Raw genomic sequence first — 13,987 nt, forward strand, 5'->3', positions numbered from 1 at the left:
CTCCACCTCTGGGAGCATAGAAGTAGTAAGGGAGTCTTTCTGGAGGATGATTTTTGACAAGTTTTCCTCTACCCTTTAAAAGTTGAGTCTCTGAAGCTTCTTGAGAAAAAGAAATCTCATTTAAGCCTTATTACAGAAACTAAAGTTAGGAAGTCTTCATTTAAGGAAATCTTGAAAAACACTCTGGCCAGTGTCACCATCACCATAAGCACTGCTTCCCTGCTGCTGCGGATGGCAGGCCTGATGGCCACAGTCCACCCAGTGCTGCCCATGCTGGGCTGGGAACTAGTAGTCAGCCATTTTGCTGTTTTCTCTGGAATGGTTCTAGCCACACTACCACTGTCCTTACCTCTTTTTCTCTCTCTCTTCTCTTTGTTTTACCAGCTCAGCTGCTCTACTAATGATGAGAAATCAAAAATAGACAAGGAAGACCACACAAGAGAATTCTTTATTGGACCCACCACCCCAACACCAGGGGCAGCACAGGATTGGGTGTCTTCTAGCTGCAAACCAAGTGAGCTGAACACATGCTCTGCTTGAGTAGTGAGAAATGAGATGTGACAAGGGTGTGTGTACCAGTCATAGCAGTCTCCATATAAGTGAAGGAGTATGTTGGCACCAGTCAGTCCTTTTCCCCAGTATTTATGTAAACAAAGGACTTAGGTTTGCACCATTTACAGGTCTTCTCCTTCTCTTTTGGTATGGAAATGGCTTACAAGGTCTTCTAGAGTTTAGTGAGGGCTATGACAGCAAAAGTCTAGAGCAGGGTGCCTACTGGAACACTCATTCCCTTCTGGAGCTAGAACTGTGCTTTGGGATCAAAATAGCCCCGTCAAGACTCTAGCAAAGGGTCTAACAGCTGTCAGTTCATGAGTCAGACCTCCCCAACCTCAAGGTCTTAGAACATTTAAAGGAATATATAAACTGTATAAGAAGAGATATTTACAATGAAAGCTTGCCATCCACATCAACAGTATATTAATGGGATTTGATAGCACTCTTGTAGTGTTTAACTTCCGCCTCTATGTCCCAAGCAGTGTGGGGGTCCCTACTATCTGATTAAAGGAAGCATATTTGAAACTGGTAACTGAGAAAAGCTTATCAATAATATGTAGAGAACACTGGCAGAGCAATTAGGAAAGGACTTCAAAAAGAAGAAATCTGACTGGTTAGTAGACAGAAATCTCATTAATATTTGCAGAAGTACACATTGAAATTGGGATATTCTTAGTCTGTCAGTTCTAGGAATTGATATTACACCTTTGCAAACTGATTGTCTTATCAACTAGTAAAGTATGCTTATCCTGTGACGCAGCCAGTTACTTCTAGGTACTCTAGAAAATAAGGTAAATACTTTAAAACAAAAAACATGAGCACATATGTTTGGGTAGCATCTGCAAGCACGGTTGTAGTAGGTAATACCTACTGTCATACCCCAGCAGTAGTATAGATAAATCAGTGTATATTCACACAGTGGACTATAAAATACCATTCCAAAAGAATAATCTATACTACACATACCTGGTCATAATTTATAAAATCAAGTGAAAGAAGCAAACCACAGTGAGCATATTTATACATCCAGTTGGAGTTGGCATGTACATCCTGTGGATTCTTGCTCAAATTTTACCTTACTTCCATTGAGTTGACCAGGTTCAATTCTGTCTCAATTCTCATGTGGTTCTCCAGGTAAGGGGTGCCAGAATAGATTCACCTTTCCTTTCTGACCTGTTTCCAGTAACTGAAACCGTCTAGCAGCTGTCTGACAGTTGCTGATTTTGCTCTGTTCCTTCTTAACCACAACCCACTCTCCCATCTCCCCATTCTTTACCTTCCTTCACCTCCTACCTACACAATGAATCTCAGAAAGGTACATAGGCCAAAGTTATCTGCTGTTTAGGCTAAATTCTCAGCCTGTTAACTGCATATCATCTGTCTCTTTTCTGACCTGACCATTATTTATGCCTTGCTGTAAAATAAGCAAGTGTCTTGTTTTTCTACCTGGTTTCTCTTTTGGTTGGAGTCAGTCATCTGTTTCCTCTTCAGAACTTGTAGTACATTCTAATGTTTATGTGACTTAGTGAAGAAAAAAAACATGCATTTTCTTTTTACTAATCTCGTTTCATGCTTACAGCCGTTCAATTTTAGAGTGAACAGCAATCTTAAATTCATTTGTTCCAAGGCTGTAGTTTTACAGATGAGAAGTGAATGACACAAGATTGTACTTCTCAAGTATTTTGTAGCTTCTGAAGTTTTTTATTTAACCTCATTTTCTCACTTTGAAAGCAAGCATTTTCAGTTTTCTGCATTCCCGAAAGACCTCCGGTTCCTTGGTTTGCCTTCTTGCCTGCAGGGGTAGAAGGCAGACCATGGTGATCTTGATTGAGAATCTCCAAGCCAATGGGAGCCTCTGTTTCATTTTTATTTCCTTATTTAGACGTGGGGCTTGAACTCTAGGCCTGGGCGCTGTCCCTTAGCTCTTCAGCTCAAGGCTAGCGCTCTACCACTTGAGCCACACAGCGCCTCTTCCAGTTTTCTGGTGGTTTATTGGAGATAGGAGTCTAATGGACTTTCTTGCCCAGGATGGCTTTGAGGCCGTGATCCTCAGATCTCAGCTGCTTCATTAGCTAGGATTACAGGTGTGAGCCTCCAACACCCAGCTCATTTTATTTTTTTTAAATTTTTATTTATTTTTTATTGTGAAAACACTGTACAGAGGGGTTACAATTACATGGGCAAGATAATGAGTACATTTCTTATCAAGCATTGTAGCCTCCTCCTTTGTTTCCCCTTCCCTTCCCTTCCCATCCTCCCCCTGAACCTCCCACCTAATCCTCCCCACCCCACCCCACCAAAGTTGTAAAGTTCATTTTCGACATGACAACTTGTACTTGTCATTGTTACAACGGGTCCACCTGTATCCTTATTTAAACGACTTGTTTTCATTTTATTTTTTAAACCTTTTTTTTTCATTAGCTTCTCAATCATCTGGAAATAAAACATTCTTGAGCAACATAATAAAAATAGTTCTAATAAAGCACAGTCACTACTATTATAAAGCCAGGTATAAGGAATTGTGTACTCACAGAAACATGACACAATACTGTCCTGCATCTATTATACTAGAGGGTACAATTTAGAAAGAATTATTTGAGTGAGACTTGATTCTTCTTTTTAACCCCATACAAACTTACAGGCCCATTTCCCTGTTCTTTCCCCAGCAGCTGCCTGCCCTCTTACTGTCTGTTGCTCTTGGCTAGTAGGAAATCTTTCTTCCTGTATGTCTTTTACACATTGAGATGGGCTCTAATGATTATATGATTTTGGAGGGGAAAAAAAAAAGCATGTCTTTGGTTTCCATTCTTTAGTTTCCATAAACACTAAGTTCCTCTCACACAAATTTGTCACCTCTTTATTATCCTCCTTATTTCCCCAACATTTTGGTTCTCCACTATCTTTTATGGAGTGTAATTTACTGTTGTTCTTAATAACATGTTCCTTATTACTGCCTTTGCAAAACTACAGAATTCAGGTCACTTTTTCTTTTTCCCACTAGATGGCACACATGCACCACTTTGGCAGCCTGTTTTGCAAGTGACTTCTGCCCTGAGTATTGCTTGCTTTTAAACTAATTGAGCCTTATCTGGACCCATTATTCTGATGACTTTCATGGATATATGATGGCAAATTTCTTTATAGAATCTGATTGTTTAAAAACTACTGAGTATCAGCTCATGTTCAGATCAGAATTAAAGACAGCATTAAAATATTTAGATGATTCTATTTCTTGAAAAAACTGTTTTGGACTTGGATTTAATTGCCAGCCTGTACATGCATTTCCTCACATTTGACACAGAATGAATAACTCATCTTTTCCTTTTTTCATTGTGAAAATACTGTACAGAGGGGTTACAATTACATGGGCAAGATAATGAGTACTTTTCTTATCAAGCATTGTAGCCTTCTCCTTTGTTTAACTCATCTTTTTCTTGGTGCCTCCTGGCTGGTCATTTTGGTTCATTTTCTAGGATATTTTGCTGCTTTTGTTTTTGAGGCACTATAAAATAGTACTAAGTGTATATGCCTGTAGTAGAATCCTACAAGGCAGTTGGGGAAATACTTGGATAAATAAAATAAGGCATGTTAAACAGCCATGTATAACAGTAAATCAATCTCTAACATTGTTTTCCTTGAGTTTGAAACCAAGTAATGAGTAGAGTGAAATGGCTAATGGAGATTATGTTTATAACCAAGCATGAGGAGAGTTTTAGTTTTGAAATTATCTCTGTTGATAGTCTATAAATAAGAACTTTTAAACTGTGTTGTTCTTTAAGAAATATCTTATGGTAGGTTAAGTAAAAAAGAAACAGAACCAAAATTTGTTGAATACAATCATTTCAGTTTCTTAGTCTGTATTATTTAATATAATAACCTGAGAGACAAATACAAATATTGCCATTTTACAAGTGAAATGAGAAATCAGGTTGGTTATGTAAGTTGACCAGGATCAAAAAACTTGTAAGTAGGAAGGGGAAATGTTTGGATCCTTACCAGAGCCAAAATCCTTGCTCTTTCAGGTGTCCTTGTGAGCTCCTAGGAAGATAGTGCTTGTGCCTGAAATAAGGCACTGTTCCACTCTGGGGACATAAAAGAGTTGTTTAAAAAATACTTTTTTTTTGACTAGGGGAATATTGTTTCCTGAAACATCAGGAATACTTTTAATTGTTACATCACAGCAGAAAACTCCAAACACAGGAATGTTTTCTTTTGGCAATTGATTTTTTGAATTGTATATTTAATATTATTCAGTTGTTTATAGGGGTTACCATTCAATATGTCAGTTTATAAGTACAATACATTTTGATTGGTAGCATCTCTTTCAATTGATTTTTAAGAGATTATAGTAATAGAAAAAGGTCTTCTTGCAAAACTGGAGCAGTCGATCATACTGTCGCTTTGATAGCTAACCTTAGAATGAGGGTAAATTCTCTAAAAATTTCTTGATCCAGAAAAATTGTAGCTTGTAATCTATGTATCAGATTTATAGTGGTAACTAAGCTATTGTCATCAATTTGGAATAGTATCTGATTTAAAGGAAGTAGCAAGCTATTAGTGAAAAAATACACAAATTTATTAACAATATTGAAACTAGATAACTGTCTCTATAAAACTCTCTTCTCTTTGTGTCAAGGGTCTTTGTAGCTAAGCTATAAAATCAGGATATGTGAGGTTTGCCAGAACTCTTCATCTGCCTAGTTTTCTTAAGAAAACGAGTGAAATAAGGTGAAACAGTTTAAAGATACTATTTAGAGAGTTATCAAACTTTTTATGGCTGCAAGATCATTTGTCTAATTTTTTGTATTTGACCTTTTGCATTGTCAGAAAATGGTTACCATGTATTTCTTCAAAGTGTTTGAAGTTGCAGGTGTACCATCATAGCTGTAGGCTAAGTGCTAGTGGTTTATGCCTATAATCCTAACTGGTGGAAAAGGAAAAATAAAGAGGATTGTAGTCCAGGGATGTGCCTGGACAGGAAGGGAGGCAAGTTAAGTCAAGCAATGGTGACTTACATTTGTAATCCCAGCTGTGTAGGAACTGAGAGCTAGAGGATCATAATCTGAAGCTAGCCAGGGAAGAAAAATCTGGAGACTCCATCTCCATTTCACCAGCAAAAAAAGCTGTTCTAAAGGTGTGGGCTTAGTGGTGGAGTACCAGCTAAGCAAGAGAGAGAGACTCTTCAAACCCCAGTACCAATCAATAATGCAGCAACACAGAAAAAGAGCTCAAGGTGTGTCTCAGTGGTAGAGTACCTGCATTGCAAGCATAATGAATTCAACCCCAGTATATCTCCCTCTCAAAATACAGGCTGGGTGTATTGTTTCACAACTGTTGTTCTAGTTTCTTGGGAAGTGAAGATCTGGAGGGTTACAGCTTGAGGCAAATCTGAGTAAAAACTAAAATCCCATCTCAACAAATGCACTGTGTTTGAAAGTACATGCCTGTTAGCTCACCAACATGGGAAGTATAAATAGGAGGGTTGAGGTCCCAACTGGCCTTGGCAAATAGAAAGACCCTTTTCAATAAATAACTGAAGCAAAAAAGGCTTGCAGTGTCACCCAAGTGGCAGAGCATTTACTTAGCAAGCATGAGACCCTGATTCCAAACCCCACTACTATTTGAGTAAATACACATACATGCATATACATACATACTCATGTGCATACATAAAAAAAATAGAATTGGTAGGACACTATGGTGATAGAGAAGGCAATTCAAATGACGTCAACACTATTGGACAACTGATTGAACTAATCATTCAAACATAATGAGTATCTGCTCTACAATTTTGGGAACAGAGCTGTGAGCAAAACATATGCTCTTGTGCTCTTACAGAGGTTTTAGTCCAATGGGGAGCTTAGGCGTTTTCAATGAACAGTAATGTATACACTACTAGGGAGAGAGGCCAAGTGCTCCTGAGAGTGAGTGCAGTGACTACTGAACCTGAAGCCTTGCATGTGAATGTGCTTGACTAGGGAAAGTGTGTGTGGGGGGGGGGGGGAGCATTGCAGACAAAACCAGCCTGTCTGCTTGCAGGTGAGAGAGAAGATTGTGCTACATTTGAACGCGTTGACTGTGGCTAGATCCTGGAATTGGAAAGGCAAGAGAATCTAGTAAGGGAAGATGTTGGAGGCATACCCTCCAGATCCCTGGAATCCCTCATGAAGGTTTGGGCAGAAGAGACTGTGTTATGATGCATTGTAAGGGAGAGTTAGGACTTAGAAAGTTTACTCAAGAAACTGTTACAACACAAAACTTAACCAAAAGGCAAAGAAAAGTGATTCAGAGAAGTGCAGCATATGCAAAGGTAGAAAGTTCAGTGAAGCTGGACTAGTGCCAGACATATGAGGTGTTTTCCTCAACTCTCTCCTACTTCCTAGGGGGTTCATCTTTCTTTCTGTCTGTGAGTTTCTTTCCTACTTCCAGATCCCCTGGAGAGATTCTGAGCCACTTCTTAGGTCAGTTGTTTATCCTTCCTCTAATCCACTTTAGTTAAGGGGCATATAGCATAATCATAATTGCTTTCAAGCCACCACCCCCCTCCTTAGTTAAGAGGGTACAGGGAGTTGTGGGTTGGGAAGATTTGCCAGAAAGGGTAAACTTTAGAAGATCATTCTGGCTGCAAAATGTATTGGGAGCAGAGAGAACAGAAGTGAGGGAAACAAAGGTGAATCTAGTAATTTAGACAATAGGTAATGTTAACCTGAGCAAGAATGGTGAATAGGAAGATGAATTGATGATAAAGCTTGAACCTCTTGAGTGCATAGTAGGTTGGATGGGTAAGCATGAATAATGCCTTTCTGGCGTGAGTATCTGACAACAAACAGCTTTTGGGAGGGAAGAAATTTGGTGAGAACTGAGGGAAATGAAGGATTTATGATTGCATGTGCAGTTTGAGATAGCTTTGAGATATATAAGTGATGACTGATAAGACTCTACAATGTGTGTATCTTGAGTAGAGGGGAAAGCTCAGTAATAGAAAATATTGAAAATTCTTAGGTGATAACTAAAGCTATAAGGGTGGATAAAATTACCCTGGGGAGACTGGAAATGTGGCTGAGTGGTAAAGTGTTTGTCTATCATGCAGGAAGCCCTGGGTTCAATTCCTTAGTACCACATAAACAAAAAGCCAAAAGTTGTGCTGTGGCTCAAGCAAAAGAAGCTTAGGGGCAGTGCTCAGGCCCTGAGTTCAAGCCCCAGGACTGGCAGAAAAGAAAAAAAAGAAAGAAAAAAAGAAAAAAGAAAAAAAATGCTACCCTGGGAAAAAGGCCAAGACAGCCTTGAAGAGAAAACCCTTTTGAGGGTTGCTGGGGAGGAGCCTATGGGGGAAGCTGGAAAGGAACAGAAAAAGATGATCAAAATCAGTAGCACACAGTGGTTTTAGAAATCCAAGGGAAAAGTGTTTTTGCAGGTACTGCTGAGCAGCAAGAGAAAGGGAAGTTCTGTTGAGTTTCAGCACAAGGGGCTTGATGTGCAGTTTCAGTTTGCTGTATTGGGTGAAGAGGGAGGGATGCTGGTGTGATGTGGTATTAACTAACAGACCATGGAATGTAACCTGAGGAGGGGAAGCAGTGATGAAAGAGGACTAAGAGGGAAACAGCTTTAGTCTTTAAAGCCTTGTGGTCTTTATGGGCAAAGTGAAAATAACTCACTGTGATCCTAATATGACAGTGATGTGAAGAACAAGCCAGCAGCTTCTTGCTGTTGATAAGAGAAAGAGGTTTAGAAAGAAGAGCAAGTTTGTTTTAGAAGGAAGAAAAGTTGGATTTCCCCTTTCAAGTTTGAGTGCCTATCCATACTGAGGTGACCAGGAGACAGGTGAAGATAAGAGAGAGGTTGGAAGAGGGAACACAGTTTAGAGAACCATAATTTAAATTATGAATTTACCAGGCAATATAGAGTGCTCGGGTCTTCTGAGCCACATTTAAAGGAGCGGGAAGTAGAAATGGTCAGAGAAAAGATGTTGTCAAGATCTGAGCAGGTGTGCAGAGAGAAACTTCAAGAGAGGTTAAAAAAGGTCAGCGAGCAGACCACCTGATTGGGGAGTGTGGAGTGGCTCTCCACTGGGCTCAAGAGATTGGGGAGTGTGGAGGAAGATGAAGGGTTGAGGTAACTGACCTCTTGGCAATATGTGTATATTATGATGATTTATACACTATTTTTTATCTTCATAATACACTGTTAATAATTCTTTTGAGTTGCCTTGTAAAAATTATTGACTGTGTTCTGGTTTCCTGAATTGAAATATGCTGGTTAATTTTTAATACCTTGGGAGGGTTACAGTTATATTATTCAAGACTATGCAAAACTAATGTGACCATTCTTGTGGGAGTAGTTCCATTGTGCTGTGGTTCAAGCTGCAGTCTTTCCTTCACATTATAATATATTAAGTCACTTGATAATAGTTATTCAGAATGTCTATTTCCCTGAAAGCACTTCGTTGTGTTATAGTTAAAAACTCAAAGAGAACCCAGTGCTGGTAGCTCACTCCTATAATCCATTTTAGGCTCAGATCTGAGGATCAAACCCAGCCTGAGCAGAAAAGTCTGAGACTGTTAATATCCAATTAAGCATGTATGTGCGTGTACACGCACAAGTTCAGGGCAAAGGTTTTGCTTGCATTAATTTACCTTTTATACAGTGTTTCATGAAGAATACAGATGTATCACCTTAGCAATAAAATTTAAATTTTGAAAAATAAAACAGATGGAAGAATGGGGTTACCAGTGGCTGTGGGTTGATTGGGTAAGTTTGGTGTGATACAGGAAGATGTTGTTGAAAAGCCACAGACTATTAACTAAGAAAAATTTTTCTGTGTATCTACTGTGTGGCAGGTTATGTTCTCACCATAAAAGGTGTGTGTGTGTGTGTGTGTGTGTGTGTGTGTCTGCGTGCGTGCGTGCGTGCATGTGTGCGCTTGCACATGTGTGGGCACACCTGTGTAATTTGATAGTTCTTTAAGGTGGATAGAATTATTCTACTATATTGTGTGTATACTATCAAAATAACACTTTTCCTTACCCTGTGGATATGACATCTAAAGACACATGTTTAAAATAGGAAACACGTTTTGAGAATGAGTACTTCATCTTTAATTCTAGCTAACTGAGCAAATGATGAAAATAACATTTACCAAAAAAAATACAAATGCACAATTACATGGAAGAGATGTACAGGACATGTACAACTGGGATGTAGCACTTTCCTATAGAGCACTACTTTCTGGGTAGTTTCACTAAACTGAAGCCTCTAAAACACAGTTCTTCTAGATTTTTATGTAAGCTTTATTAGCTAAGTATGATTGATTAAAGCCTTGTTTGTTTGTTTTTTATTAATGCAACATGAAGTCCCTCTATCCTCTTTGAAATAGAAGCAGGACTGAAAGCTCCGGCCATTGGAAAGTTTCAACCACTGGTTGGTTCCTCCAGCAAAGTCACTCAGGTTATCTAAGAGTCCTACTTGTGAGCCAGCTCATTAGCATACATTAACCCTCTTAGTCTTTTGGAGATTCCAGGGATTTTGTAGGTTATATACCAGAAAGAGGGGGCCAGACCCAAATGTATTTTATAAATGCACTTACGATTAATATTGTTGAGATTTGTGAAAAACCAGAGCTAGAAAACCAAGCCACTTTATCACTTCTGTTGAGCACCCATACTGCATTTAAGTTGTCTTGAAATAATTTCATAAGCTTTTTTTCATATGTAATACTGAACTTCAGAAAGTTTTAAATCTCTTTAGTGGGAAGAGGATAAGTGAACATAACTTCATATCAGCTACAGATTTACATAGGTTAAAGATCTGTGATTTTAGCCTCTAGACTTCATTGGTAATGAAAAAAGATATTGTTCAAGACTATTCTGTAAAGGTCAACTTGAAAATGAGATAGGACATAAACTTGAAGCTATTTTTGAATGATTAGTCGTAGGTGTGTAGGTGCACATTAAATTTTGTCCTAACCTTGCCAATTTTCAACTTAGCTTTGTCACACCTGGTTATGGCAATCAACTGTAGATGCTGCTCCCCTCATTTTGATGAGCTGTTCTATTGTCATTTATCATATGGTGTCATTTGGTATCATATGGTATCCTTTACCCTAAAACAAGTGATTGGGGGTGGGGTTGGCTAGGGACAGATACTTAACTACAGAAAGCTATTTGTCATGGAATCATTTTCTTGTAAAACCCATGTAACACTTATAAAAAATTATGATCATAATTACATTGCAGGCAAGATAAACTAATGGTAATTACATATGAAATTAACTGATATGAATAAAAGTCTCTGTAAGATGCATCTGGGGCACTTCTCATTTGCTAGTCTTAATTTGTGATTTAGGTTTTAGGAAGTGTCTCTCTGATGATAGTTGAATGTATTCAACATTTTCTTATGAGCCCTGAGAATCTTAGTAGTTGGCAAAAAAAAAAAATAGAAAATATCAGTATCCAGAATTGAATTCTTTTGTGAGACTAATTTTTTGATAGGTGAAGATATAATCCAAAAGCTAGGTGTTCTCAGAGCTGGTGCCAATTTTGACCCCATACTAGGTCTTTTTTCCCTCTAGGAATAGTGGAACCAATAACAGAAGGAGCTTGATCTATCCTCAAAGGAGACCTTCATTCTTAGCCAAGAGTAGAGGTGGGAGATAGACTCAGAAGTCATAGAATACAGGTCATAGATGAGGGTAAAGAAATGAGAGGGGAGAGGGAGGCTAAACGGGAGGAATAGTCATGTATCTTCTTGGGAATAGGCAGAGATTTTCCAAGAATTTGGATTTCCAAATAGTGTTACTCTTTCTTGTCATCAGTGGCAACTGTTATGGCACTTGGTGGGTGTGTCATTCAGGGTGCAGGTGGGTGACAGTGAAGTTAGAGGTTGTCTGGTGATCACTTAGTCATCTTGGGCCCACCCAGTTCACTAGCCTGATGAAGAGGAACTTCTGGTCTACTAGGTCAAATAGGCAAAGTTAGATGAGCACAAGGTAACATGGGATGTAACTCAATGGTAAGGGCACTTTCCTAAACATGCATGATGCCCTGGGTTTGATCCCCAGCATTTGCAAAAAGAAAATAAAAATAAAGCTGTGTTCTTTCCTGTATAAAAATATGCATTTATAGAAATACAAATGTTAATTGTTATTACATTTAAAATTAAATACTTTTTGAGTACCTTGGGAGTAAGTATATTCTTGCACATTAGGTCACCTGTTTTATTTCATTAAATGTCATTTTAAAAGTTGCACTGCTTTTTTTTTTAACAACTAGCATTAATAATGTAAATAAAGTTGAACAGCCTAAACAAGCTGAGATTTTTGCATTTTAAGTACAAAGTAATTTTAGACTCTGGATACCAGATTACTTAAGTGTTAGGGTAATAGCACATCCATATTGTATTATTTAAAGTCTGTCTCTGTTTCTCTTTTAGAAGTCTTAATTCTCAATGAGAAAGAGAGATTTGGAATTAACTCTTTGAAGCCAATGTGGGCCAAAGTTATTTCAAAAACTAAATAAACAAAAAGCTAGGTGAAGTTGGTGCCTGTCCTGGAGCTTGAATTCAGAGCTTGGGCAGTGTCCCTTCACTTTTTTGCTTAAAACTAGTCCTCTACCACTTGAGCCACAGCTCCACTTCTTGCTTTTTTATGTGGTTAATTGGATGTAAAAATCACAAGGACATTCCTGCCCAGACAATAACTTTAACTTACCTGTATTCCATGTATAATATCAATTGTGAGATAATAAAGTAAAATACTTTGCATATGCCTTGGGTGAGAGTAGAGTAAAATTCTGGTCTTCTTAGTTTGCTTTTCTGGTTTCTTCGTTTCTTAGTAAATAGGACTAAGGTTCTGCTCTCCTGGTGATCATGGTGACTGAAGCATACTCAAGGGGTCTCACTCTGCGTCTTCTAGTGTGGTGGACCAGGAGTGGCTTTGCATGGCTGTATTACTATACTATAGAGGAAGAGCCATAAAAGCCAAGGTCTAGTCAGCCATTTCTTACGTTTTTGGAAAGGAGGAAGGAGAAGCCACCCTAGAATGTACCCTGTGCAGGAAATATAATTGAAAATGCAGCTTTGAAAAATATATAGAATTGGAATGAGTACATTTATATAGTGGTGGCTGAGATCTGATCCACTGGTCAGTTGAGGGCTCCTTCAGGAGTGATGTTAATGAGAAGGTCACTTACAGTGAAACAGTGACTTTAGTATGAGGTGAAGAAGTTGTTTGTATGTTCAGAAAGTTGTCAGACTACATTAGTTATGCCTGACTTCATAGTGCCCACTATATGCAGAGCTGACATTTTGAAGGTTATTATCTACCTTCTGATGAAGCTGTTCATTAGCTGGAATGCAGCAGGTGGTTCTTCCACATTGGCCATAAGATAGTAGACAGGCAGGCCTCTAGCCACAGGGTATGGCACATGAAGTGGTCTGCATAAACTAACAATGGTAATGGAGATGAAAGTAATCCTATGCTTTCTATCCTGTGAATTACTTCTAGGCCAGACGAGAATGACAAGAAATTCATAATTTGTTTATTTGTTACTCATATCCATTTGAAATTGCAGATAGTACTTGAGACTTTGGTAATTTATTCATGAACAGAACAGAGTGTGCTTTTATGGAACTTACCTTTGAGTGGGGCAGATAATAAGTATGTAAGTGAATGCCAGTAGTGCTAAATGTCATGAGAAACAAGCAGGTGAAAGAGAATGATGAAGTGTACATTTTAGATAGGCTCATGACCTAAGGCATCAAAAGGTTTGTATTAAAGAATTGACTTAAACGGTTTCAGAGGCTCACAAGCCCCCAGATAAATGTTGGTGGCAAGGAGGAAGTCAAGAGAGCTGGTAGTGAGTTCTAGTTCCCAGATCCCCAGTAGGATTGAGATGCAGGAAAAGCTGAAATTTCTTTTTGCATTCAAATGCTTGGTAAGACTAGTATCCAGTTTCAAGGTAGTTTGGGTGGAGGGGTTCCCTCTTATTCTCAGGAAGGCCAGCCTTTGTCCTTCTGTTCAGACTTAACGCTCTCTGGATGAGACTTACCCACATAATGGGAGACATCAGATGTATCAACTTAAATATTCTTATAGAAACACAGAATAACATTGGACTACATTTCTGGATATCTAAGGCAAGTTATTATATCAACTGTCAGAAATAGGGTTATGTAGAAGCAACAGAAGTGGAGCTAAAGAATGACAACATGCACTTAGTGGTAAAATGAGGGTTGAAAATGGTTCATGAAACTGAAATGAATCCATCTCTGCTGGGGGGGGGGGGGAGGGAGGGGGACGGAATATTGATAGAAATGTAATGTTCTTCCTAGAAGGGGTAGTCAGAGCTAAAGTTTGGAAAGTAGGGCTGAACCTTAATATTCTAACCCTTAGTTGCAAGTTAACCCTCTGGAGCCTTAGTTTATTCATCTATTAAGT

The 13,987-nt window shown here is 38.6% G+C and overlaps 1 protein-coding gene across 5 annotated transcripts in view; it reads left to right on the forward strand.

Annotated features, from left to right (window-relative positions):
* Mapk8 (mitogen-activated protein kinase 8) overlaps nucleotides 1-13,987 on the forward strand; it is an 81,436-nt gene that overhangs the window by 25,313 nt on the left and 42,136 nt on the right. The window contains exon 2 of one of the 5 annotated variants that reach the window (XM_070020785.1): nucleotides 385-514. The exons of the other annotated variants lie outside the window; for them this stretch is intronic. The gene's annotated coding sequence lies outside the window, so the exon portion shown is untranslated. The remainder of the gene's footprint in view (nucleotides 1-384; nucleotides 515-13,987) is intronic. 5 annotated transcript variants of the gene reach the window in all.

This window comes from Dipodomys merriami, unplaced genomic scaffold, assembly GCF_024711535.1.
Source record: "Dipodomys merriami isolate MVZ:Mamm:240054 unplaced genomic scaffold, mDipMer1.0.p SCAF_14, whole genome shotgun sequence".
Lineage (NCBI taxonomy): Eukaryota > Metazoa > Chordata > Mammalia > Rodentia > Heteromyidae > Dipodomys > Dipodomys merriami.